The sequence below is a fragment of the Lissotriton vulgaris genome, chromosome 3_1, assembly GCF_964263255.1.
Source record: "Lissotriton vulgaris chromosome 3_1, aLisVul1.2, whole genome shotgun sequence".
NCBI lineage: Eukaryota > Metazoa > Chordata > Amphibia > Caudata > Salamandridae > Lissotriton > Lissotriton vulgaris.
In genome coordinates, this window is record NC_141689.1 from 1,644,985,401 (window position 1) to 1,645,010,816 (window position 25,416).

Here is a 25,416-nt window from a genome sequence, read left to right on the forward strand (position 1 = left end):
GTTTCGTTGGTATGTTTTCCTGGAAGCGTAAGTGGAGTGGGTTGGCCTGACCAAATGGCTGCCAACAGTTCCTGGTTTCGAATGTTTACAACCGCTTGACAGCTAATTAGAATTGAGCGCGTGATCGGGACGATGCGCTTATCCTAAGAGGCCAATCCTCGCACAATCCACGGATCCCCCACGCCCATAGATATATATAAATTACTTTAACCGTCATTTTCAAAGAAACTACTGAACAGATTGACACCAGATAAGCGAAAGGCAAAAGTCGGAACTGAGGACTACTTCTCTGCCAAATTTGCTGTAATTCCGTTCATCCGTTCGGGCTGTAGCCGTGGTAAAGATCCTATGGGAAATTGCATGGGGAAAACACGTTTTGGGACCCCCTTTTTTTTCGGCCCCCGCTTCACCAATCACCCCCAAACTGTCACGGACCATTTCATGAATGATGTAATATGTGAGATCATCACCAGTGTATTGTGGGCGCGAGAGTTACAGTTAGTACAACTTAACTATAACAGAGGAATTTCAATGGTTTTGTATGAGTGAAATGTCCAGTTAACTATAACATTCCTAAAACCTATGGTTTTTTTCAGTGAATTTCTAAGGTTTTTTAAATGCTAATTCCTAACTATAACCTGCCTGAAACCTATGGTATTTTCAGTGAATATATATATATATATATATATATATATATATATATATATATATATATATATATATATATATATATATATATATATATATACAATGTATTTGTGATGAGGTGATCCCTCATACCTCCGAACGAACCTTAAATGTGTGGTAAAGGCATATGTTGTAAAAGCATATGCGTTCAAAAAACATACATGGTAAAAAATTTGGGAAAATTACAATATGGTAAAAACCTCGCTGTAAAGGCTGTTTCCCAAGGAGTACTGGAGGAGTCTCTTTAGCGTGAGCAGGAAGTGTTTGTTGACTTTCTTTTCTGCAACCAACCAATCTCACCGCTAAGAAATGCCAAGAAGAAAAGCACCTGACTGCTATGAGACAAAAAGTCTATTTTTGTGGCTGGAGGTACCCATTACAAATCCTTCAGAAAAAAAACCAAGACAAAATATGAACATCTACAAACATTTGATGGCGGTTTTTGCTCTAGTTGACCACACCCATTAACTAGGAAATCCCAGTAGAGAGTGTACTTCATAAAGCAGGCAGAAGAAAATCAATGTAAAGCCATTTCTTACCTCTCTCTGCCTCTCCTAGGTTCTCAGTTTGAAAAATCTCTGCAATGCAAGCAGTGAGAACAGAAGGCCATGCCCTGCCTATGTTCTAGTGCACATCGCCGGTCACAAATTTTATGCTTGGACATGGGTACTCACAAACATTTCCCCGGGGCCACAAAGTACGGTCTGTGGTTTCCAAGGGCCACATCGGATACCAGCAGGGGAGGGTGTTGAAAGGTGGGTGTAGGGGGACACAAAGCAGATGCATGCTAAAGATAAGTTGCCTAGAAAACATTCTTTGCTTCTTCATCTTTAGTTTAGTTAACCTGCAAATAAAGTACTCCTGTTTCACAGCTTCCTGAATGTTCCTGCTTTGTTAAGTGAACAACAGCCCAGTGTAGGGGGCCGCAATTTTAGGTCATGTGGCCCTCGGGCTGTGCTGTGAATATCCCTGTGCTAGGACAATGCCATGACCATACAGAAGCGTGTTTAGCACTATACAAAACTACCCAAAAAAACACAATAAAATAGGAAAACAAAAAAATCTGTAGTAGCTGCAGTGACCAATCAACGGCAAAGCAGGGTTTTCCAGGCAGGCTCACAATAGGCCTGCCTACTACCGACTGCCATGATGTTCTTCAAGGCCTCGACTATAATATTTTTTCTGCCAACTCTTGTGTAACAAAATCCATGTATGCACCAATATCAAGCATTCTGCCACCCACCCTGATCAAGTACAGGCTAATAAAACCAAGAAAGAAAGAAAGAAAGAAAGAAAGAAAGAAAGAAAGAAAAAAAGAAAGAAAGAAAGAAAGAAAGAAAGAAAGAAAGAAAGAAAGAAAGAAAGAAAGAAAAAGAAAGAGAAACAGAAACAGAAAGCGAAAGAAAGAAAGAAAGAAAGAAAGAAAGAAAGAAAGAAAGAAAGAAAGAAAGAAAGAAAGAAAGAAAGAAAGAAAGAAAGAAAGAAAGAAAAAAAGAAAGAAAAAGAAAAAGAAAGAGAAACAGAAACAGAAACAGAAAGCGAAAGAAGGAAAGAAAGAAAGAAAAAAAGAAAGAAAGGAAAGAAAGAAAGAAAGAAAGAAAGAAAGAAAGAAAAAAATACATAACAAAAAATTAGACACTCCAAGAAGAAGCACGAAATGGAAAGGGCATTGTCAAGGCCTACCTGGGGCTTCAGTTTTGAATACCTGGTCCTGACTGGTAACCATGCAGAGCTCTGGGCCACTGGGTGAGATCAAAGCAGAGGACGTGACCATGGTAATTCCAACTTCTTATGGACCAAAGCATCTCTCATGGTAGCACAGAGGAGCGACGCAGGATGAATCTGCAACAAAGAGTAATTCTGTCATTTAAATTGAAAATAGCAAACCACGGCACAGGCCCATCAGGCACCGCTGCTCAATCAATGCATGCGTCACTCGGCCAGGGAAGGCGCTGAAAGCAATAAACTGTCTCCCAAGGTGCGGATAAACACCCAAGCTGGTGACTTGTAAGTTTATGCTTTGCGGGAGATAGACATTAATATTTTTTTTTTATTTCCGAACAGATACACACTGCACAAGCAAGGAGCATATTGACATACAACGCCTGCCAAAGGCCTCCTAAAAAATCCAAGGACTGAAATGAGCCACAATTAAGTTCTGTTTGCGCTTCCGGTGGATGATACCAGGAGGCATCCTGAAGGGGTTGTATTTGCTGTTTCCAGGAGTGCATAATGCACCGAACAATTCCAATGGCAGTGTGCGCCGTGAGACCGTAAATGATGTTGTTTTTCAGCTACTACATTTGAAGATATCATTTCCATCCAATTTTTGTTTTTGCACACTTGGACTACGAAAATAGGAACCGATAAATAGCCAAGACACTGTTAAAGATGTGTTTTGCCTCAAATGACTGGCCTCCCACTGTTCGTCTTCACTTATCTCTTCTCTAGTAAGGTCAAAAACCCAAAGCTGTTCATAATAACTGCTCCATTTCTCCATGCATTTCTTTGTGACTAGACTACCCCTTGCATTTTCTCCTTCTTTGTTGTGTTTGAATGACCAAAGTCTCTAATGCGGGGGCACCAGACGCCAAACGCTATTTACTCATTAGGTTGTTTCTCTTTCGATTCCACTGATGTGAGATACTGATGTACTGTTTTATTCACATACTGTCTTAGTATTTGTGGTGCAATTTGGTTGCACCCCAGAGGAGAAGTCTATTGCTTCCCCATGTAAAATCCAGTGACTCCCAACATATGGGGAATCTTTTCTCTTTATCACAATGCAAGTGTGTGTGTGTACGAGTGTGTAAAATAGAAAACGCCTGATGGCCACCAAAGAAACAAAATGTCATCCTATCCTCATTTTTACTTCGTCAGAGAATAACTCTGGCTAGGATACACAAAGATTCTCAAGAAAACATCTACCTTTGGGAAATGTGGCTGAAAGTCATGATTGCCAAAACGGACAATGGAGGTAAGCAATGCTTAATTTGAGCCAGTGGTTTCCGGTCCTCGGCACCAGCACTTATTTGTCAACACTGCTGCTTGTGACAGTCTGCCACAATGTGTTGCTGTCTCAGATGACCACTACAACAGTCAATTATGAATTCAATATACATTAAAAAATTACTATTACCTGCTGCTCAAGCCATTCTTATAGCTTTGGGGGCCTGGAATAGTCTAATTTTTCACAATTGTAGGAGTGTGATGGTTAGTATTTTTGTTGCTACTATCATTGGCATCATGGCAGCGAGAATGTGTGGTGGAAGCTGCACTGGTCTCCTGACAAGAGCCCTAGCACCTATTTATTTACACATTAAGCACTGGAGATAAGTGAGCTTTCACCAGCTGGAGACACGTTCTTTGACTGGAGGCTGTGTGTGAGGTAGCCCCAGAATCCACATCAACCACCAGAAGGGGTAAAAGCCCTAGATGTCAGCCCCAACCAGAACACTAAATCCCCAGAAGTTTCAACAGTGTCACTGATTGTATTGGCAGTGAGCTTCTGACCAACTGACAGCCTGTGAATTTTGCCTGGTGTCACATTGCTTCGCACCAAAGAACCTCACCGTGGCAATGTGTCCGTCAACCTGCCTTGATGTCCCTCTGGATATCATGGGCCGGAAAATTGAACCAAATGTGAATTTCTATCAGGGCCCATTGTGGTATCTTACTGTTCATGCCATGCATTCTCTCCTTAGTTATATGTCCCCTGCTGCTCAGGCAGCGTGAGTATGAGGTAATAGAATGCTGATGTGTGCATGGTTTGAGTGAGTGTCACTTGGAACGCGTGGGCTGAGCAGCAAAGATGCTGCTCCCAGTGGGTCCTTCCTTTTTCTCAACTACCATCTTCTACCTGTAACCTGAGTCTACTGTCTTAAGAATACAACTTATCCTGTTTCACCTATTATACTGGCTACCCTGCATCTTCATTTACCACACCCATATCTGCTGCTGCCGACCTCCCTACATGGGTGGTCCAGGGAAGCCCGGGAATCTAGATGAGCCAATCAGGAGTTCCAAGAAACCCTCAAGACCACTCACCAGAGGCAGGGCAGTGCTTGTAAGAATCACCCTAAAATTGCAAGTAAGCTAATCCCCAGGAGCCCAAGTATCTCAAGCAGAGTTTGAGGGACTTGAAGACCCTGCAAGGCTGTTGTACCAGTTGCATGTAACAATACTGGGGTAAATAATATGTACCTGCAACAATACCTCCTCCACAATATTGACTACCGCAAGTACATGTAGGAAAATATAGATTTAAAATTCTTAACTCCACATCTGCTTACTTTGATGATATAGTGGTAGTCATTATTGTGAAGTCAATATTGTTTATAGGTGGATAGGTCAAAAACAATATTGGCACCTCCTCCCTGTGAGGTAGTCTAAGTCTCAGTTGGCCCTTTTCCCTGGTGAATCCTGAAAACGTAGACTGAACTTCAGTGTGGATCATGATGTCCATTTCTGCCTTTCATCCATTCAGTGACTCGATTTCAGGACCAGAAGACTGTCCCCAGCAGCAACAGTTACTTTCCTGTTGCCAGGACTATTGTCCCTTGTTGCTACTATTAATGCTGCTATGGATATCACTAACATCAAAGTTGCTAAGGATATTAAAAGAAAACAAATAAATAAATAAATAAAATGAATGTGTCCTTGTGTAATACAATTGGTGCTCATGTAAAGTGCTCCAATACCTTCGGATCGAGTTTGCACTATATAAATCTGCAACAAAAGAAAAGAGTCCCCAGCTTCAGGAAGTCTTGACCCCTAAATAAAGAAACACTCCCGGTCTCCCCTGTGCATTCCAGTCTTGGACTCTGTCAACCTAAAACAGTGGTTTCAAAGACAATTCTATTTACCATTACTAAACATGGCCAGTTGGCTTGCTGAAGATACCCGAACGCCACCAGTGTTGGAATTTATTGATACTGATACAGCAATTGCAGTGCTCAAACTTCAGGTACAAAGGTACATTAAACAGAATAATGAGAGATGGACTTTTGTAAAAGTGTATTGAGACTTCATAGAACATTAATCAGACTTTAAAACTGGAAATGGACCAAAATGTTTTTATTAAATTAAGCCCTTAAATAGATTAAGGTTTAGTGGGCGGATCAGAAATTAGTTCCCCACAGACACTTCCCTCACTAGTCTCACAAGATAAAATATTTCAGATTCATATGGACCACTCCTGATCTATCCATGGTGCTAACACCTCCTAGACAGAATGAGTATTTTTCTAAGAGAGTTTTAGAATCAGAAGTAGCCAAATTCCAAACTATAAACCAGAACATTAACTGGTCTGTGGACTACAATTTGCACTTTTACGAGCCTTAACAGTTAAGGATAGGAACATCAGACAAATACCATTCTTTCTATTTCTTCTATTCTATAACATTATTTTGTTTGGTTTATAATGAATATGTTATACTCTTTATATCATCTACCGCAAGCTTGGAGTTGCGTGCCCGACTATCTTACTCATGAAAGTCAACGAGAATTTGTAGATCCAACTTTTCATCAGTGAGCCAATAATCATCCTATTTAGCAGAGGCTAATAATCTCACTTTTGATACTGCTATATGGTCCCTACAACTTCCAGGATTTGGGAAAAATATCTGGAACATCTTGGTATTGCGGTAAATGCACTCTAGAAAGGTAAGTTGTTTGAAGAAAGAATAGGACTGTTCAAATCTTTCCCAATGTCACATAGATTCACTATTTGATTTTTGCACGGTACATACCTTTTCACTCATTCTTTCCCTCGCTCATTCACTTACAGGGCCCAGCAAGTACCAGCACTTTTTGTATGATAACATGTAAAAAATTGTTATATGTCACATATCAATAACAAAAATATGCTCCAACATTAATATTGTGGCCTAAACAGTGTTTTTCAAAAATATTGCTTCCTTGAGTGTATATTTTCTTCTTTTAACTCCACTGTGGTGATAATAAGGATGTGATATTGTTGTCTGACCATATTTAGGCCACAAAATTCTGCTGCCACTCCTAATGAATCTACTGAAGCTGTGGTTGTTTTACAACCTGGACCCAAAAGTCACTACAGGAGGGGACCTAACCATCATGTTTTATACTATTAGGAGCTTCACTGTTTTCTCCATTTTTGAAAATAGATTTTGAAGTATTTGGAAGTGAATTCTCCCCCCTGCCTATTTTTTTGTCTCCTACAATATAGTAAGAACGGGTTTTGTGGGCAGGTGGATTGCAAGAAAAGAGCTGGTTAATAAAGTGGACGAAGGGAAAGTGTTTTATCTGGTTAAGGCTGATTCAAAATACTGTCAAGTATTACTGTCCTTATTTCCATATACATGCAACTTGAATACACTTAACACCACATACATGTGTAATGACAATACATATGTCATCACTCAACTTAACATAAGATACATGTACAATAACACTACTTCTCCATTCAAATTCATATATTTGGCTTTAAGTATAGTAAATCTACACTTACCAATAAATAAATATCGTTACAATCACATTACCGTGACAGTCAATATTCTAGCTACAACCTTTTTGAAAAGCAAAATTGTTTGTGCTCAACACTCCACGGAAAGCAGTATCCATACGTGTGAACAGCCTGTAAAGCCTTGCTGACCTATTTACAAGACTACTGTCTATGTCACACGAGCCTACTCTTGTCAACCAGCATAATTTCTGATATTCTTAGAAAACAAATTCTAATTACTAAAGAATCTACAGAAAATGTTCCTGTTCATAAGAAAGCTTTTATCCCGTCAACCTAATACCCAGCAGCAAATTGCTCACAGCGTCAGTATTTAAATAGATTAAATGTCACCGCACACGTCTATTTGCTCTTCATTCGACGGGAACGCCATGTGACTCACTTTTATGTAATGACTTAACAAAGAAACTGCTATTTTGAAATTCTTTATTAAACGTAATGTTCTGCCCACTAATTTTGGGACTGGTCCATGGAAGCCTTGTCAACTAAGGAGAGATATTCTCTGGCATATGGCTCACAGCCCTCAGGCCCAGTGGAGCTTGGCATGAACATACACATCATTTAGGAATTAATAAAATAGCTGCTGCAACCCATGGATGGCCCCCTGCGACCCCTGGTCATGGCTTTTCAAGAACTGGCCTTGTAGGTGGCAAGCAGTTAATAATATCTGATTATTAGCTATTAGTGTAATAAAATATGGAACACCAGGAGCTGGAATGAGGCCTTCACTGGCAGCAGAGTTAAGTGAAAAATTATTTTAAATGTATTTAGTTGGGAGTGAAAAAGAGTGTGTGTATGTGAGAGTGCATGCTTGTTGTGAGTATGTGTGTGAGTGAAAGTGAAGGTAGGTCAGTAACAAATAGTGAGTGGGAGTGAGTGAGATTGCCAGTGAGTCTAAGTGAATCAAAGTGAGTGAGGAAGTGTGAGAGGGTAAGGGTGACTGCAAGAGAAAGTGTGGTCGAGAATGATTAAGTAAGAATCACTGCGAGGAGTGTTAGGTAGTGTGAGTGAGAATGAGTGACCATTAGTGTTTCTGGGAGTGCAAACGAGCAAGTGAGAATAATTGAGAATGAGTAAGAATGAGTGTGAGTGAGGACGGATGAGTGAGTAGAAGCGAATGTGTGAATGCGAGTGAAAATAAATAAATGGGTGAGAATTAGTGACTGAATTAGTGACTCAGAGTGATTGGAAATGAGGGATTGAGAATATGAGTGAGTGCAAATAAGTGTGAATGGGAAAGTATTTCTGAGTCATAATATGAATGAGTGGGAGTAGGTGAGTGGAAATGAGTGAGAATTAGTTAGGGAAAGTAAGAGTGTTAATGAATGAGTGTCTGCAAGCAAGTGAAAATGAATGAGTGAGGGGGCGTGACAGCCGGCAACGAAGATGGCCGGTATGTAGAGTGGCCCCGCTTCCCGGCCGCAATCTCCCTGCACTATCTGACATATATCCGGCCCCTTGAAGTGATTGAATGGTAGCTTCATGATCACATGGTCAAGGGGGCCCGAATGAGCCCAGCAGTGCTGGAGGGAACAGAAGTATAGGGCTTGGGGCCGTCACAGCCTGGGGGGCCGCGAGCAGCACCGCCCTCACATTAACATGCGGCTACCAAGGAAGTATGTGTGCGGGGGCCACGGTCGTCATCTGCATTCTGATAGCCCCGGACTGAGAACCAGGAGCAGAGTGTTGACTCTGGCAGAGCGTAGAGGTATTCTCGACGTGTGTCCTCCACTCCGCTGCGGCCGACAGGAGTTCTCATTCTGGCTCCAGGGGCCTCGACACGCCCGCCAGGGCCGTTTCTACGATTAGGCCAGACTAGGCGGCCGCCTAGGGCGGCAAAAGGGAGAGGGCGGCAAAAACAAGAGTCTGAGAATCCTTTTCATTTCCACTCTCACTGTGACAGTAAGTATCAAAGCAGTGCCAGGACTCTGCGTCCCAAACCTCAGCTCCCAGACGGGGACAGGAGATCTGCAGCAGCGGCGCACAGCATGCACCAAGTGCTGAGGGCAGACCTGGCCACAGGACTTTGGGTGGGCCGGGCATACTGGAGGGCCACCCTTTGCAAGAGGAGACAAGCGGTGGCGCTCTGTGCTCCGTACCTGCTGCACGGCATATTACAGGCACACACACACACGCTCGACCTTCCCTCTCGTGCTGAGGGTTCCCGGTGCATATTGCAAACATATGCACACAATCGACCTTTCCTCTCTTGCTGTGTGTACTCGACCTCCTGACCCAAACAGGAAGGAACAGCTAGAACTTAGAAGTCCAGGGGTTAGCCCATGTTAGTTTATTTTCCCTTCCTGCCTTACTATTCAGCTGCAGACACCCCTCCCCAGTCTGCGATCCAGTGAGCCGCCACGCCCCTCTTTCCACAATCCACCTGGTTTGATGTGCACTTTCCCTCAGCTGTGGTACCACCCCTCCCCCCTGTGGGTGTGCGAATGTTTTATGCGTCTTCTAAATGCCTAACAATTCTTATTGGCCTACCTTTCATTACTAGAATCCATTGCATTTATTTTTTCCGATCACAAGTTGATAGTTTCCAAGTTAGTCTATTGTCCCTGTCTATGGTGGTATGGCTGGAGTGGAGTGGTGTGGCTCACTGGTTAGAGGCGGCAGACCCGAGAGCAGAGGACGGCCCGGGACCAGGGTTCAATTCCCGACGCAGCAGGGTTGTGGACCAGGGTCAGCGGACTCGATAATTCTCATCTCGGTGCCTACTCTAACCAGGGATCACACTTGGCAACTCTGGGCATTAGCTTGCCTCATCTCCACAATGCCCCCCCACATACGCCGGGGATGCCTGGTTTCATCTTGGAGATACCCAGTAGGGACCATCTCACAGGGAAAGCCAGGACGGGTTTCCCAGCGGTCTACTGCGCAGAGATACTCCTTCGGGAGTCGATTCTAGCGCATTACAAACCCACAATTAATTAATTAATATGACCGTGATGCAATGCCGACAGCATCTTGCGTCTGCCGCTGATACGTCACCGCATGACGAGCAATAATGAGCGCGTCTACATAACGGATGATGAGCAGACTGCTCGCCTCCCCCCATTTTGCTTTGAACCTCCTGCCAGCGCGTAACGGTAAGCTTCTCAACCCTTTGGGGCATGCCTTTTATCTTTTGTCTCCACCCGAGACGGCCGGTACTTCTAGTTGTGCTTATTTTTCTGAAAATTGGAAATTTGAATTGTATTGCTGCAGCTTCTCTACCACCGGTGATTTGAAACATGTATGTGCTTGTTCTGTTTAAGCACGAATATTTATGTCTGGGGCACAGTCTTTTCCTGCTGATTTAGATTGTGCATAGGGCCTGACCTAGCAGGCAGTGTAGGTGTGTGATGATGGGGAAAGACTCTCAGTGGAAAGAGCTCTGCTGGTGTGTTGTCCGAAGGATTGCCCACGCCTTCTGTGAACAACGTGCACTATGATGATACAAAGGGTGAGCTATTAAAAGCACTCAGGCAGTGGTTCTGCAGCTCCTGCCTTGGTTCAAGGATTGTTCTTTCTGAAATTGATGTCTGTTTACAGTTCTTATACCTTGGGACTTACGTGAACATTAAATTATACAGTTAACACTGCGGAAGTAAAGACACACATGGAGACCGTGCGGCGCCTGTAAGTAATGATGGCGGGTACTTCAGTTTTCGAGACACATGTTTTTGTAACCCACAAGCTATCCCCCCCTATAATAGAAAGTTCACACATTTATAGGGCTTTGTGAAGTTGGTGACAAGCGGGAAAAGCTGACCGCGCCAAAGTCATTCATTGAGCAAAGCACAGACGCGTGCTGCTCTGGCAGCTGCAGTGCGTGTGACAGGGCTGCTCTACACCACGCAGTGCATTTCTAGTCTGCCCTGGTGTTGAAATAATAAATGTGAATAGGCTGGGCTCAGCGACTATAGCTGGCTTCATCACCGTTGCAGACGTCACGTTAATTCATGGCGCCTCAGGACTGCAACATTGTCCATATTTTGCCTGGGAGACAGGACTTAGAGGGCATGGCGCCCCTTCAGCGGCACTAGGGGGGCGTCATTTATGATTCTCGCCTAGGGCGCCCGCTGCAACTCGGCGTGTCTGAGGCCTGGAGAAAAGTTGCATGCATGGCCTCCTTTTCCTCCTGGAACTTCACTGGAGGATTTAGCCTCAAACCGGTACACCTAGATTCCAACAAGCACTGGTGTGTGCAATACAATGCTTCTCTTCCCGGGACACTGCCTTTGTTAGAGCCTCTGCCTCATGCTACTGCAGCAGAGGTCAATACTTGGCAGGTGAAGGGAATTTTCCCTGTTTCTTCTCCACTACTTTCGAAGAGTACTTGGACTGATCATAATTATAGCCCTGGCCTAGAATTGAACACGTGAACGCATGCCCTTTATGACTGCCTCACCCTGCCCCCAAGTGGACCTTGGACATTGAAAGAAAGAGCTTCTGGGCCTATTGTGGGTGTGTGTTTAGGTGAGGGTTGGAGACCTAGTTTCAGAACTGTGGGGAAGCCGACAGGCTGCATGATGTACCTCTTACCCAGAGGTAGGCTGTGAGTACCCTCCTCCTCCCCCGATCGTTTCCTACTTTACCTTTCTCCGGTACCCTGAAGAAGACACCATGGCAGGGGGGAAAAGGCCAGAGAGGCACTCATCAAACAAAGCTGGACCACTTCGTCTTAATGGAGGATGTTTGGCCCGGTTGTAGTCCCCGAGAACAGATGCTGCTGTGGGGCCACATCCATCGGGAGGAATCCTTGATGCTTCAATATATGGCGGCGATCCAGGGGATAAATTCCTCGCTGGAAACACTTATGGACTCGTTCACAAATGAGGTATCCCTGATGAGGGCGAATCTGCGGAACATGAGCTACAGAGTGAATGAAATAGAAGATACTACTACCGCTCTCAGCCTAGACAGTAAGACCCTCAAAACCAAGTGCACGATCTACGAAAGGCTAACGCCGCATTGGAGGCTTGACTGGAAGACTTTGAAAGTAGAGCGCAGCGCACCAACATACACATACTGGGGGTTTTGGAGCATGCAGAGCAGCCTGCAGTAGACCTCTTTGTTGAAGATCTGGTGTCCAAGGAGCTGCAGCCTCAAGGCCTCTCTAAATTCTTTTCGGTGGAGCTGGACCATTGAATCCCAGTGGAGCACCCACAGCTGAGGGCAGCCCCGTAACCTATCATAGCATGAACTTTTACTTCAGAGACAGGGACATGAGATTACAAACTGCCCACAGTGCACCCCAGTGACTTATGAGAATAAACAAATACAAATTTTGCCGGACTGAATGTTCATATTTCAGAGACAATGCTTCAGCTTTCTCAAAGTCAGAATGGCATTGAAGGGCAAGGCAATTAAGTATGCAATACTCTTCCTGGTTAAATTACGAGTGGAAGCATGTTTTTTCACATCCCTGAAGAGGCCTGGGAGTGGTTGGACAGTTGGAGAACTATAGGTAAGCAGGGGGCTACATACCAGCGCGGACAACAACTCCGCCATTTAGGGGATTCATCAGGACAACAGTCCAGGGACACTCATCAAGATGAGGCAAAGGCACCTCCTCAACGTAATCCATTAACAGAATGCAATGAGCTGTTTTGGACTATTTGCACACTATGGGACATCTCACATGATAACATGGAACTGTGTATGACACAGACCAGGATTGAAGAGCAGACCCCAGACTACTAACATAAGGGTGGAAGCATACCCATCAAGATGGGTGAAGTATATAGATGCAATGGGACAACAGAACTGTGAAAATCCAATTTACATGTTTCGCACTGATGTGGGATTTAGCTGTGTTCTTTGGTACCAGTTATAGGGGAGGCCAAGGGTGCAGTTTGTTCGGTGATCCACAGTTCCTTCATCGGTTTCATGTTGGGGAGGGGTGATGGGCACTCTGAAGAGTTTTGGGGCGGACAGTTTTGAGTTCGCTGTGCAGGAAGGCGGGGTGTGGGTTTCAACGCTTGGAGGGAGGGGGGAGGAAGGGAATGGGTTGTGTTGAACGATATGTTATTTCTCTTGACAGAGATCCACATATATTGTAACATGGAGACTACACTGTTTTATGTATATACAGATAGGCCTAGCCCTGTACGGCTACCAAGCACACTAAGCCCCTAGAATGGAGATGCGAGCAGTCTCTGATATCTGCATCCTATCCTGGAATGTGAACGGCTTGGGAGACAGAATAAAGTGGGGGTAGTGCTACAATATATTAAATGGCATTCACCTGCAAGAGATACATCTGGTGGGTAACACTTGCAAAGCCCTAGACCGCTGGGGTTACAAGATGGTGATAAACGCAGGGTTCATGACAAACTCTAGAGGGGTAGGCATTCTACTTGAAAAATCAATTGCAGTTGATGGTGAAGCAGTCTTGGGCCCACCACTTAGGTAGATACACAGCCCTCTCTGGCATATGGGAGGTGAAAACAATAAATATCCTATCAGTGTATATCCCTCTGGCCTTGCACAGCACCACTCTTCTGGACTTGGGTGGACTCCTACTCGATCTTGTTGCGGGTGAACTCCTAATAGGGGATGACTTTAATATGACCATGTGTGAGTCACATGACCGTCTGCCCCCATACCACATCATGCCACCCCTTCCTGCACACATTTAACAGACTTCTTCACAGCAATGGGGTTGGTTGATGTATGGCGCACACACAATCTAACCACTCAGAACTCTGCATTTCACTCGGGTGCTCATGAGAGTCTCTCGCATATCGACCTCCTACCCACCGAGTCTCACGACTACGAGAGGTGCACCATTTGGCTAGGGGGATATCTGACAACTCCTGCATTTGGCCTATATATGGAGTGGATAATCAGAGAACTAGCAAAGGTATCATGTTACACCCATGGTATCTGAGGATCCCTAGTGTTAGAACAGGCCTAAAGAAGTCTCCAGAAAATTATTTTAAAGAAAACTGAACCTCAGTGGACTCCTCTCAGACCCTCTGGGAAGCATAGAAGACTGTAATTAGGGGTAAAATACTCTCACTGATGGTGGGCATAAAAAGGAAACAAGGGAGGCGGTTGAAAAACTGAACAGCAACATCATATCTCTAGAGGCTCATATCTCTAGAGGCTCAACTATGTATTGATACTACAGCTGACACTAAGCATGAGCTTGACCGTAAACTACAGGACTATAGGGACCTAACTACTGATGCCGCCAGGGCTTGTTTATCACGCGACTTAACATTGTGTATATGAAGTTGGTGACAAGGCAGGAAAGTTGATAGTATGGCTGTACAAAAGGGAAAAGGCGAATCACTGGGGTACCGGTATCTCTCACGGGACTGGGGTGTCTCTTACGGATTCCGAAGATATTGCGAATGCCTTCGCAGATTGCTATGAGCACCTATACTCCCCAGTCAGGACTATGACTATGTGTGATTCCCACAACCTTTTCCGTTATTTATGACTTCCTACCCTCACCACTGAGAACAGAGCCTTCATGGAAAGTGATACTACAGAGGACAAAATTGCCCAAGCAATAGGCAAAGCAATAGGACCGAAAAGGCTCCCGATAGAGTTATACAAGATGACTACGACTTTTATTGCACAGTGCTTTCTTAAAATGTACTTGGAGAGCTGGGAAAAGGTGGTGCTCCCCAGGGACCAAAGGCTCGCATCCATAGTAGTCATTCATAAAGAGGGTAAGCAGCTGAGGACTGCTCCTTCTGCAGACCTATTTCCCTCCTCAACGCCTAGGTCAAAATTCTGGCGAAACTATTGGCCCCTAGACTAATACAAATATTACCAAATTGGTGCATCCTGATCTAATTTCATGCCAGTCAGAAACACAACCTTAAATCATTGACGTTCCCATGGGGTGTTGGAGCAAGCCCATTTTATAAAAGAAGACACAGCTATTTTGTCCCTTGAGGCTCGTATGGAGTTTGATGTTGTGGAATGGCCATACCTTTTGCAGTGCTGGAACGGATGGACTACAGCTCCAAGTTTTTGTTCTGGGTACGATTATTATATTCCGATCCCCTTGTTAGGGTAGTCATTAATGCGAGAACCTCAAAAGGAGTCCCCTTGGGACATGGGACACAACAGGGTTGCCCTCTTTCTCCTCTCTTATTTGCCCTAGATTTAGAACCACTGGCAAACTGGGTCCTCACTGACGCTTTGATATGTGGCCTACACTAGACGGAGGAGTGGGAAGACAAAATATCTCTGTATGCTGATGATATACTATTGTACATAGCAGCCCCTGCATTTCCCTGAGTCGCCTACAGGAAATATTCCCAGACTTCTGTAGATACTTTGGATACATCATTAATTTCTCTATGTCAATTTGTTCTCCCTGGGGCACTCCACGACAACCCAGTGGATACTTCCCAAAATTGGGAAATACTTTCCAATTTTCAGCTGCGCTTTTTTTAATCTCCAAGCGGATAATGCTTTTCTCCATCGAGAAAACTCTTTTCCTACAAACCCAATTTGGTTGATTTCCTTTTTCCATTATGACCTTTGTGCGCTACCTTCTCATACTCAGGAGTCATTTTCCAGGGTGGAAATGGGCTCAGCAAAGTTTGTAAATAACTACTCCGTTGTTCGGAATTTCCAAACTTTCCAGCCGATCTCCAGCTCTGGAATGCCCATCCACATATTTGCACCATCCTGGGGCACTACTGTGAATGAAAAAATTGAGTTACGGTTAGAGATCCACCCTTTGTGAACACCTTGCACTCATAATTCAAGACATTTAAATTTGTAAATCCTCTGATTTCTTTACGTTTCTTCATCTCTTATTTTTAACATATTTATGGCAGGATTACATGGGATTCCACCAATGCAATTGGTGGAACTACATTTGCACAGATTGGCTTGTGGTTTAATTTTATACCCAGCAATGGGTGTAAATGTTTGGTGCAAATTTGCACCACAATGAGAGTGATAAATTTAATATGGAACTGTTGGTGCAAATTACACCACCATCAGTGTTTCCCTATTTAACCCGGCACTAGGATGTTCCGCCCTGTAGCAGGCGATTAGCCTGACTTCTGTCGCAAATTTAGCAATAAAAAAACAGACTACAGCCTTTAAAAATATGGAGATTCCTTCAGCTGTGTTGGTGCACACGTTGGTGCGTAGACAGTACAACGTGTAACGAAATCACTGTGTCAAAGAACACTAAAACGTTGGTATAGGACAGCTACTGAACGAAGGAGTAGAATAATTTGTTTCTGAATGAAAATGGATGTCTTTAATGGAAACGTGTTAAGTCTGCAGCCCTTTTGTCCATGAGCTCATGATGATCTCAGCGCCAAGTCATAAAATTAAGCGCTATGGCCCAAGAGGGAGTGATTGGACGAGCTCGAGCATGCCCCAGTGCATTGTAAGGCACACTTCCAAAGGACGAGTCACTTCTGTAATCAGAGGGACGCCGTAAATCGCAGGCAGGACACAACAGACTGCAACGTCTGCATTAAGCTAGTTAAACCAGTGGTTTTTCAGAGGGGTGTTCTGCTTAGCATTGAGACAGATACCGATTCTACATTGGATAACGTGTGTATGTGAGAAAATCATTTCTGGTGCCTTAGACAAGCCCACAGCATACCAGAACACTCTGGCACAATTCTGGCGAACCCAGCACATCTATGTGAGACAGAATAATTCTCAAGTCACTGGTACAAGCATAGGGCCATACGTATAATGCTTTCAGGCTGTTTACGACTGGTCAGATGCATTTTGGTATGTATGAATTACAATTTGAGTTTTGGTAACAAGTTACCAAATTGCAATTTAGTATTTTGTATTTACAACGGTTGTGTTCAGTGGCAGCACCTCCGCCAAAGCAGAGGAACATCACCCACCTGCTCTTAGAGCAGTGAAAGAGGGCAAAATAAAATGATAATATCTGAACGTTATTATAATTTTATTTTTGGTTGCTTCGGGTAGGTGGCTGAAGGAGTAGGAGTGAACTGTGCACACTAAGTGCGCATGACGGCTTGGCCGGCCTTTTTGGCCTGGCCAAGCAGTCATGCGCACTTTCCATACTCCCCACCAGGCGAAAATGGACAGCCTGGTGGGGACACCAACATGGCTCTTCTTCCTGGTAGAATGTCCTCACTCCAGAAGTGTTCTGATTGTATGGTGTCCGAGGTCCAATACTTATACCCACTGCCTTTGAAGTAGGCAAACTTCAAAGAAAAGTCTTTGTAGTGCATAAGACTCTGCCATTCCTTGCCCTGGATCCAGGCACACTACAGGGGGTGGAGATGTCTTTGTGTATGGATAGGCACAGCCCGATTCAGGTGTCAATGTCACCTCCTCCCACCACTCTAGCTCAGAAAGGCCAATCAGCCTGGTGATGGGCCATCAGGATATGCAGGGCACACCTCAGCTCACTTCGTGTGACTGTCTAGAGTGAATGCACAAGAGCCTAATTGTCACCCTGACCCAGATGTGTGTTCAGTGACAAGCAGAGGAACAGAATGGTTAAAGTATGTAAATGCTCACTTTCTAAAAGTTTCATTTTCAGCCCTGCAATTTAAAATAAGACCTTTACTACAAAATGTATTGTTAAATTGTGAGTACAGAGACACCAAACTGAAATTTTCTATCAGCTCCCAATTGGAAGATATACTTGTAAGATGTTGCAAGGCAGCTTCAATGCTAACCTACAGGAGAGATAGGCCTTGCTGTAGTGAAAATTGAAATTAGCAGCATTTCACTGCCAGGATATGTAGAACACAACAGTACATGCCCTACCTTTTAAATACTTGCACCCTGTCCATGGGGCAACCTTGGACCTACCTTGGGGGTTGCCTTACATGTAATAAAAGGGAGGGTTTGGGCTTGGCAGGAGGGTGCACTTGCCAGGTCAAAATGGCAATTTAACACTGCACACACAGGCCCTGCCCTGGAAGGCCTGAGACATGTTTGCAGGGTTACTCCTGTAGGTGGCACAATCAATGCTGCAGGCACACTAGTTGCATTTGACTTACAGGTCCTGGGTACACACAGTGCACTGTACTAGGGACTTATTAGTAAATACAGTCAAGGATAAACCCATCATACCATGCCATAGAGGAGAGAGCATATGGACTTTATCACTGATTGGCAGTGGCAAAGTGCCCAGAGACCTAAAGCCAACAAAAACAAGGTCAGAGAAACAGGAGGAAGATGACCCTGCAAAAAGGGTCAGGTCCAACATGACAGTAATTATATATAGGTAAGTATAGATTTACTACATTTACCTCAACATATATGTACCTTGAAAATGTGCATATCTTCAAAATTCTGAGATGTGGAATCTAACATTAGTAAATCTATGGTTACCTATATCTACTTGCAAACAAAATTAAACTCATATTTTTAATAGTTTTTCAACTTCAAACGCTGATGCCACACCATGGGGGACTGCCAGACAAGGTCTCAACTGGAAAAGCTTTGAAAATGTCGTCTTAATTTCAGAAATCAATACAAAGTCTGCAGCAGGTGGGTCATACCATTCTCACATAAATCATTTTGTGCTTCTTGCCATTCCCTACTGACGGACATGCTACGTCAGATATCACCCCTCGCAATCTCAAGGTAGAACAGTAAAAAATCGGAAATTGGAGGAAATGAGAATGAAGGGAAAAGAGTGAGAGTGAAAAAGAGACATAGATAGTGAAAAAGAGATGTCAATGTATGTAAATGTATGTACATGTATTTATATAGCGCAAATCGCCCACATCGCAGGCATCTATGCGCTTGCTTAAGGAACCCGTCCTGGTATTCCCCTGTGAGATAGCCCCGGCAGGGTATCCACAAGGTGAAAGCCAGGCATCCCGCCGCGAGGGGCCGTTGTGGAGATTAAGCAAGCTATTGCCCAGAGTCGCAGAGTGTGAACCCGTGAGTCGAGTAGGCACCGGAGCGAGAATTATCCAGTCCGTGGAATTATTGAGCCCAACCCCCGTCGAGGCGGGGAATTGAACCCTGGTCCAGGGCCGATCTCAGCTTCCGGGTGAGAGAAGGTAAATGAAAGAATTGGAAATGATAGTGTCCTCCACCAGGTTCCTCGTAATGAGGGCCTTATTATCATTGTAGTGGACTTCAAGGCTCAGACACGGCTGACAGGCATCTTCACAAGTAAAGGAAAACAGCTGATGTGAACCATACTTCAGATATTATCCCTCAAACAAACTTCTGCTGGTGAACGCCAACACTCCACATTGGAGAAAGCCAATTTTACAATACTACACTTCACCAGTACTTTAAATGGAAAAAAATAAGTGCAGGTACTCACCAAATTGAGATGTGGAGCAGGGGACTGGGCTTTGGGGGCGGGGCTATGGGCAGTTAAAGGGTTCCAGCCAGGGGCACACATTTAATCTGATTGAGATTGAATTGGTGTGCAAATGTGCAAAATGATACTAAAGCATTTCTGCTATATTTTGATTATTTCATTTCCCTTATAAGTACAAAAGGGTACATTTAATATTAAAGTGGGTTTCTTTACTAAACCTTGATGCCCAGTGCTATGCTACAGCATCACTGTCACCAACTTCCTCCTCGCTCTGGCTGCTGTATTCCGCAATGCCAGCAGGAAGCCTTCCCTTCGATTTTCTGAGAGTCAGGAGATAGGCCTGTTAGCAGGCCCTGCCCACCTGCCTACAGTGCTATTGTCAGGGCTTTAAGTGGGCTGGGTCTTGCCGGTGCTCAGCACCGGGAGTTCTAAAAAGCAGGGGCCAAAACGGGTCTCTATCGGGTTCTCCATTCATTTTTGCCCTCACGCTCGTTGGACAAAATGATCTCAACTCTGCAGCAGGGTCAGCCTTCACTGCCTTAGATGTACATTCAAAGTGACTCGTTATACTTCTTACATAGTCTCATCCTTTTAGAACTGAAGATTTTTCAATATTATATACAACGAAGCCAAAGTTGTTGCTTTTTTGATCTTATACAACTAACAGCCATTGACAAAGTGAATCGTGCTGGCTTGATGTAGGCATAATATTACTTGTAATATGTATCCAGATTCTGGACGCAATGACAGAAGCAGTAAAATACCAGTCAGGGTACACACTATGCTAACCACATATGTATAGCTTAAGTGTTTTTAAGCCATGTCCCTAATTGTACGGGTCACGTCCCTTTGAGAAACCACCCAGTTATTTCATCCCACTTAAAGCCCTGACTATTGTCTCCACAGAGCGGACACAGTGTCAGTAATCACAGTGCACCTCGGGCCCCTCCCAAACTTCCTTTCAGCTCAGAAGGAATGCCTACGGCCACCGCTCAATTAGCACATTGAAAGGAGAGATTAGCACTCGATCAGAGTGCTTCATGAAAACGCACCCACTCATTGTCAGCTATGATGCGCTGCTCTTTGTTAATGCCAATTTCACTAAGCTTGGTTTACCACCCCATGAGTACCGGTACTCTCTTTGGATATAGTGAAGTTCCGGTACTCAAGCGCCAGAAATTTAGAAGTGCCGGTACTCAGTACCGGTGAGTACCGGCCCATTTAAAGCACTGCACTTCACATATCGTTTATGAATTCACTCAATTGTATATTACCTTTACATGTTGGACACACACTGGTTTCAGTTTCCTCCTATAGTTTGCCCTTTTCCTTGCTATATTCCCTCACATATGTAGTACGCCATGTTTTATGCATGATAGAAAAAGGCATGGGTAACTCTCCATAGCAGTCTTACCAACACACAAAATACCACCCTGTGTGTCACTCCATAGCGCACTCTCCAAAAGGCCATCTGGTAAAGAGAAGATGTCACACAGTGCACTCAAGGAGAGCTTGAACCTTATGCACAGCTGAGCTCCATTGTGGGTTCTGCAACCTCCCCAGACACAGAGGGGAGTGTCAGAAGCGTTTGTGTTTTTTCAGGGCTTTCAGAGTGGTGGGTAGTCAGTGCCAGACACAATGCCCCGGCACCTCACCTGCCACTCCCACTAGTCCTCAGTCAGTGAAGGGTTCACAGACCTGCTTCCTCTCTACGACCAACCATTTCCAAACCCATCTATGTCTGATCAAGCATTGGCTGCTAAAAGCCACGCCCCCTCACCAGGCCTGTCCCCTTTAAGGTCTCCTTCCCTCTCACATGATGAATTCTTTTTCAAGATGTGCGATAGGTTAGCAAAATGTGAGGTGCAACACTATGTTACTGCATTACTAATTGTCATTAGAGATAGCACGCATGGATATAGGTAAGAGACATTAGGCTGATGCTTAACTCGCTGACTAATGTTTGGTAGGTGCCCAAGAATAGTAAGAAAATGTATCTGAATGTTGCACTGTATCATATAGTAGCGGTTCCCTTTTAACTCTAGTGCATGCCATCAAAAATGTGACAACACTCATTATACAAAACAAAACGCTCTGGATCTCATGTACCCCTGTGAGAAATCCATGGGCCAGATTCACAAAGGTAAACTTAGATGTTTGATCTAAACTTAGACAAAACGTTCTAAGTTTATGACTTTTGAAATTCATAAAGGGTATTCGGGAGTACTATCTTTAGGTCCGCACTCAGGCCGGATCTCCGCCCGAGTGTGGACATAAAGATACTACTAGTAAATACCCTTGTGAATTCCCAAAGTCGAAAACTTAGACCAGAGAAGGAGATACCACTTTGAGAAACAAATCATCTTTCTGCCCACTTAACTCTCAAATCCCTATTGAAATTCAGACCTTTGTACAGGTCATATTCAAAGGAATTGAAGAACTTGCGGAAAATTCCCAAAAACCCTTCCAGAACATTACCAGAGCTGAACAACGAGCACTGAATGCCCTAAAAGAAGATCGAAACATTGTCATCAAACCCGCCGACAAAGGCTGGGGTGTGGTCCTCCTTACGGCTGAAGGATATGATCAACAATGTATGGACCTACTCTCTGATGACAAATTTTACAAAATCTTAACAACAGACCCCACACCGAGACTACAGAGAACTATTGCCAAGATGATTGAAGAAGGAGAAACAAACAACTGGATCTCGAAAAAAGAGGCTGAATATCTAGGAACCACAACACCCAGAACCCCTTACTTTTACTCACTACCAAAGACACATAAAGGGCAAGTACCACCACCTGGACGACCGATTGTTTCAGGCATTGGTTCAATCCTGGAACCACTCTCCTAGTATGCTGACCAATATCTCAGACCTTTGGTCCAAAAAACCCCAACGTACTTAAAGGATACCAGAGACCTCCTCAACCAGTTACAGAACATCGAGTACTCTCCAACCACCATGCTCCTGGTTGGATTTGACGTGGAAAGCTTATACACCAGCCTTCCACAGGGGAAAACAATGGACACCCTTGAGAACATACTCTTCCACTCTGTATGGACCTACAAAACCCTGGGACACTTTGTACTGGAATGTTGCCGTATGGCACTTATGGAAAATTGTTTTCAATACAAAGACACCTTGTACCTGCAATGCCACGGAACATCGATGGGCAGCACATTTGCCCCAAGTGTGGCAGGACTCTACGTCAGCACTTTCGAGGATCAACATATCTTGAATCAGAACAACAACCCCTTTCATCGTCGTATACTGTTCTGGAAACGGTATATCGATGACATTTTTGTTATCTGGAAAGGAGATCTAAGTGATTTACATGACTTCCATACCTGGCTTAACCAGAGAGATGAATGCCTGAGATTCACTTACTGTGCAGACCAGAAAAGCATTGACTTTCTAGATGTGACCATTTATGCAGATGCTTTTGTAAGCAAAATCCGATGCACACAACAAATCAGTGTGATATGATTGATCACCAACAAATGATAAGGATGGAGTAACACAGATGTGTTCTTTTTGTGTCGTTTTATTGGAATGCATATATTGAGAACATGAAACCAGCCGACACGTGTTTCGTCAAGCAGGGAGTTAACCCGTGACTCTTCAGGGCTGTTTAGAGGTCATGAGGAGCGGGGTTGGTGGAACGGTGATACTTCCAACCCGGTCCTGATCGGGTGTTCATGAAATGTGAGCGTCTTAATGTGGTACGTTAAAACGTTCCAGTAGTAGAGCGTCGAAGAATGATGCTTGCGGCGTGTTAAGCCGTCTATAGTAGCCGCAGTGTTAACAGCTGGGGTTCGAGGTCGGTTTGTAGATGGCGGGTCTCGCCGGGTATGGTGAAGACTATTTATGCAGATGCTGGCACTCTCCAAACACGGACCTTTTTCAAAGCAACCGCTAAGAACAGCCTCCCCTCCTACAAGAGCTTCCACCCCCGCCCTCTGAGAGAAAATTTACCATACAGCCAGTTCCTCAGATTACATCATAATTCCAGCAATACGACAGAGTATAAATTACAGGCTGATGACCTCTGCAAGAAATTGGAAGCCCGGGACTATCAAAGGAGGGTGATCAATAATTGCAAAAAGCGTGCCAGAAACCAGAATAGAGAGGCACTCCTTGAAACTGTCCCAAAAGTACCCTCAGAAGATGTCCCGACCTGTGTGACCACGTACAGTCCAACGACGAACAGTGTAAAAAAGATAATTAACAAGAATTGGCGAATATTGACATCTGGGAACCTATCTTGGCCCAAACCAAGGTTCGCAAATAAGAGGAGTCGCAATTTGAAAGACATTCTAGTCCATACTAGACCTGCCCCAAGAATACCCAGAGAAATTACCAACCCATGGGGCAACCCCCAAGTGACAGGACACTATCCATGTGGCTCATGTTCCGTATGCAGCTTAACAAGACCCACCAAAGCACTACAGTTACGGCCAGATTTCAAATGGACCCTGAGGACCCACACAAACTGCACCACCAGTATATGATCACCTGCCCTCGCAGTTTGAGATACATCGGCATGACGTGCAGGAAGGTTAAACAAAGAGTGTGTGAACACCGTAGCAATGTTAAGTGCAAAAGGAGCACTACGAAAATGGCGAACCACTACCTAGAAATGGGCCACACAGTAGAAGAACTACACTGGGTCATCCTCGAGACATTACCTAATAAAGACAGAAATGCTGAGAAGATCCTCTTTGAAAAAGAGCAAAGGTGGGTGCATAGGTTAAGAACGGACAGTGAAGGTTTGAAGATAATATCCCATGGCTCAGTCTGGTGAGACAATAACTACACAATATCTGACCTGAGTAACCTTTGACTCATTAAGAGGCACCATAACTGAATCCAGAATACGAATATCAGAATCACTACACGGCACAAAAGGACATTAGAATTAATGCCCTTCCAGAGTGAAAACCTACACCACACTTGCATTGTTAGGGAACCCTTATTAACAATTGAGGGCTCTTATACACAATGCTCAGGGTACCATCCATACAGATCTAACTAACAAGTTACGTTCCACTTGGTAATCGTTCTGCCTCACAATAGGAGATAAACGAACTATCATTCTGATGATTATGTGAACAATGCCCCACGTTCCATAATATACTATTTATAATCTACTGCTCGTTGTTTATAGTACACTGCTCCATTTTCAACAAGACTGTACTTAGCCAAATACCGCAGACGTCACAGTCCAAACATCGGACTAGAGACAAAAGAGTACGAACCACACTACACATAATAATGTTCGTTATGTCACCGAACGCAAAGCATAGTGGCTCCATTAAACCTAGCAGTTTATATCTAATACATAAACGTTAACATAGAGGGAATCAGTTCATCTATGATAAAATGTTATTGTGAATATCCCGGGTTCCCATGGAAACACATGTGAGGACCAATGGGATCACTTCTAAACATGATCAACCTCCCTTAAAAATCACCCGGAAACACAACTTTTTGTTTCCGGGTCGGCACGAACAGCGTGTACACAGAGGATGCCAGCAACGGACGCAGAAGGTAGCAATATCGAAGAAGCGAGAATGCCAAAATCGCAAGTATCTTGCTGCTCATTGTTTTGACTTTAGCTCTTTCTCCCTATAGTCCGCCTGGAGCTCGGCCACCCGATTGAAGTGCGTTAGTTACACGCGCGAGGTATAAAAAGCTTCCCTATTTTGTCACGAATGGACCACGATTTATTAGTTATATACACGACCAATAGCCCGAATGATTCCGAAATAATGAGCATAAAAGAGCACCATTGGAGTCTAATTCGGCTCAAAACATTTATATGTTTTTTCCGTTAATTCGTACAAGTGATGGTATATGTGTGTTTTGATGGTTAGTGAGCATAATATGACATTAAAACACAATATTATGCATTGTCTTCGAATGTTGAAGAGATAAAGACGATCCTCTGGACTACTTCAC

General features: G+C 44.1%; 1 protein-coding gene across 1 annotated transcript in view; it reads right to left on the reverse strand.

The window, feature by feature from the left end:
- LINGO2 (leucine rich repeat and Ig domain containing 2) overlaps positions 1-25,416 on the reverse strand; it is a 2,438,702-nt gene that overhangs the window by 940,008 nt on the left and 1,473,278 nt on the right. Inside the window, exon 6 of the mRNA XM_086962132.1 lies at positions 2,371-2,529. The gene's annotated coding sequence lies outside the window, so the exon portion shown is untranslated. The remainder of the gene's footprint in view (positions 1-2,370; positions 2,530-25,416) is intronic.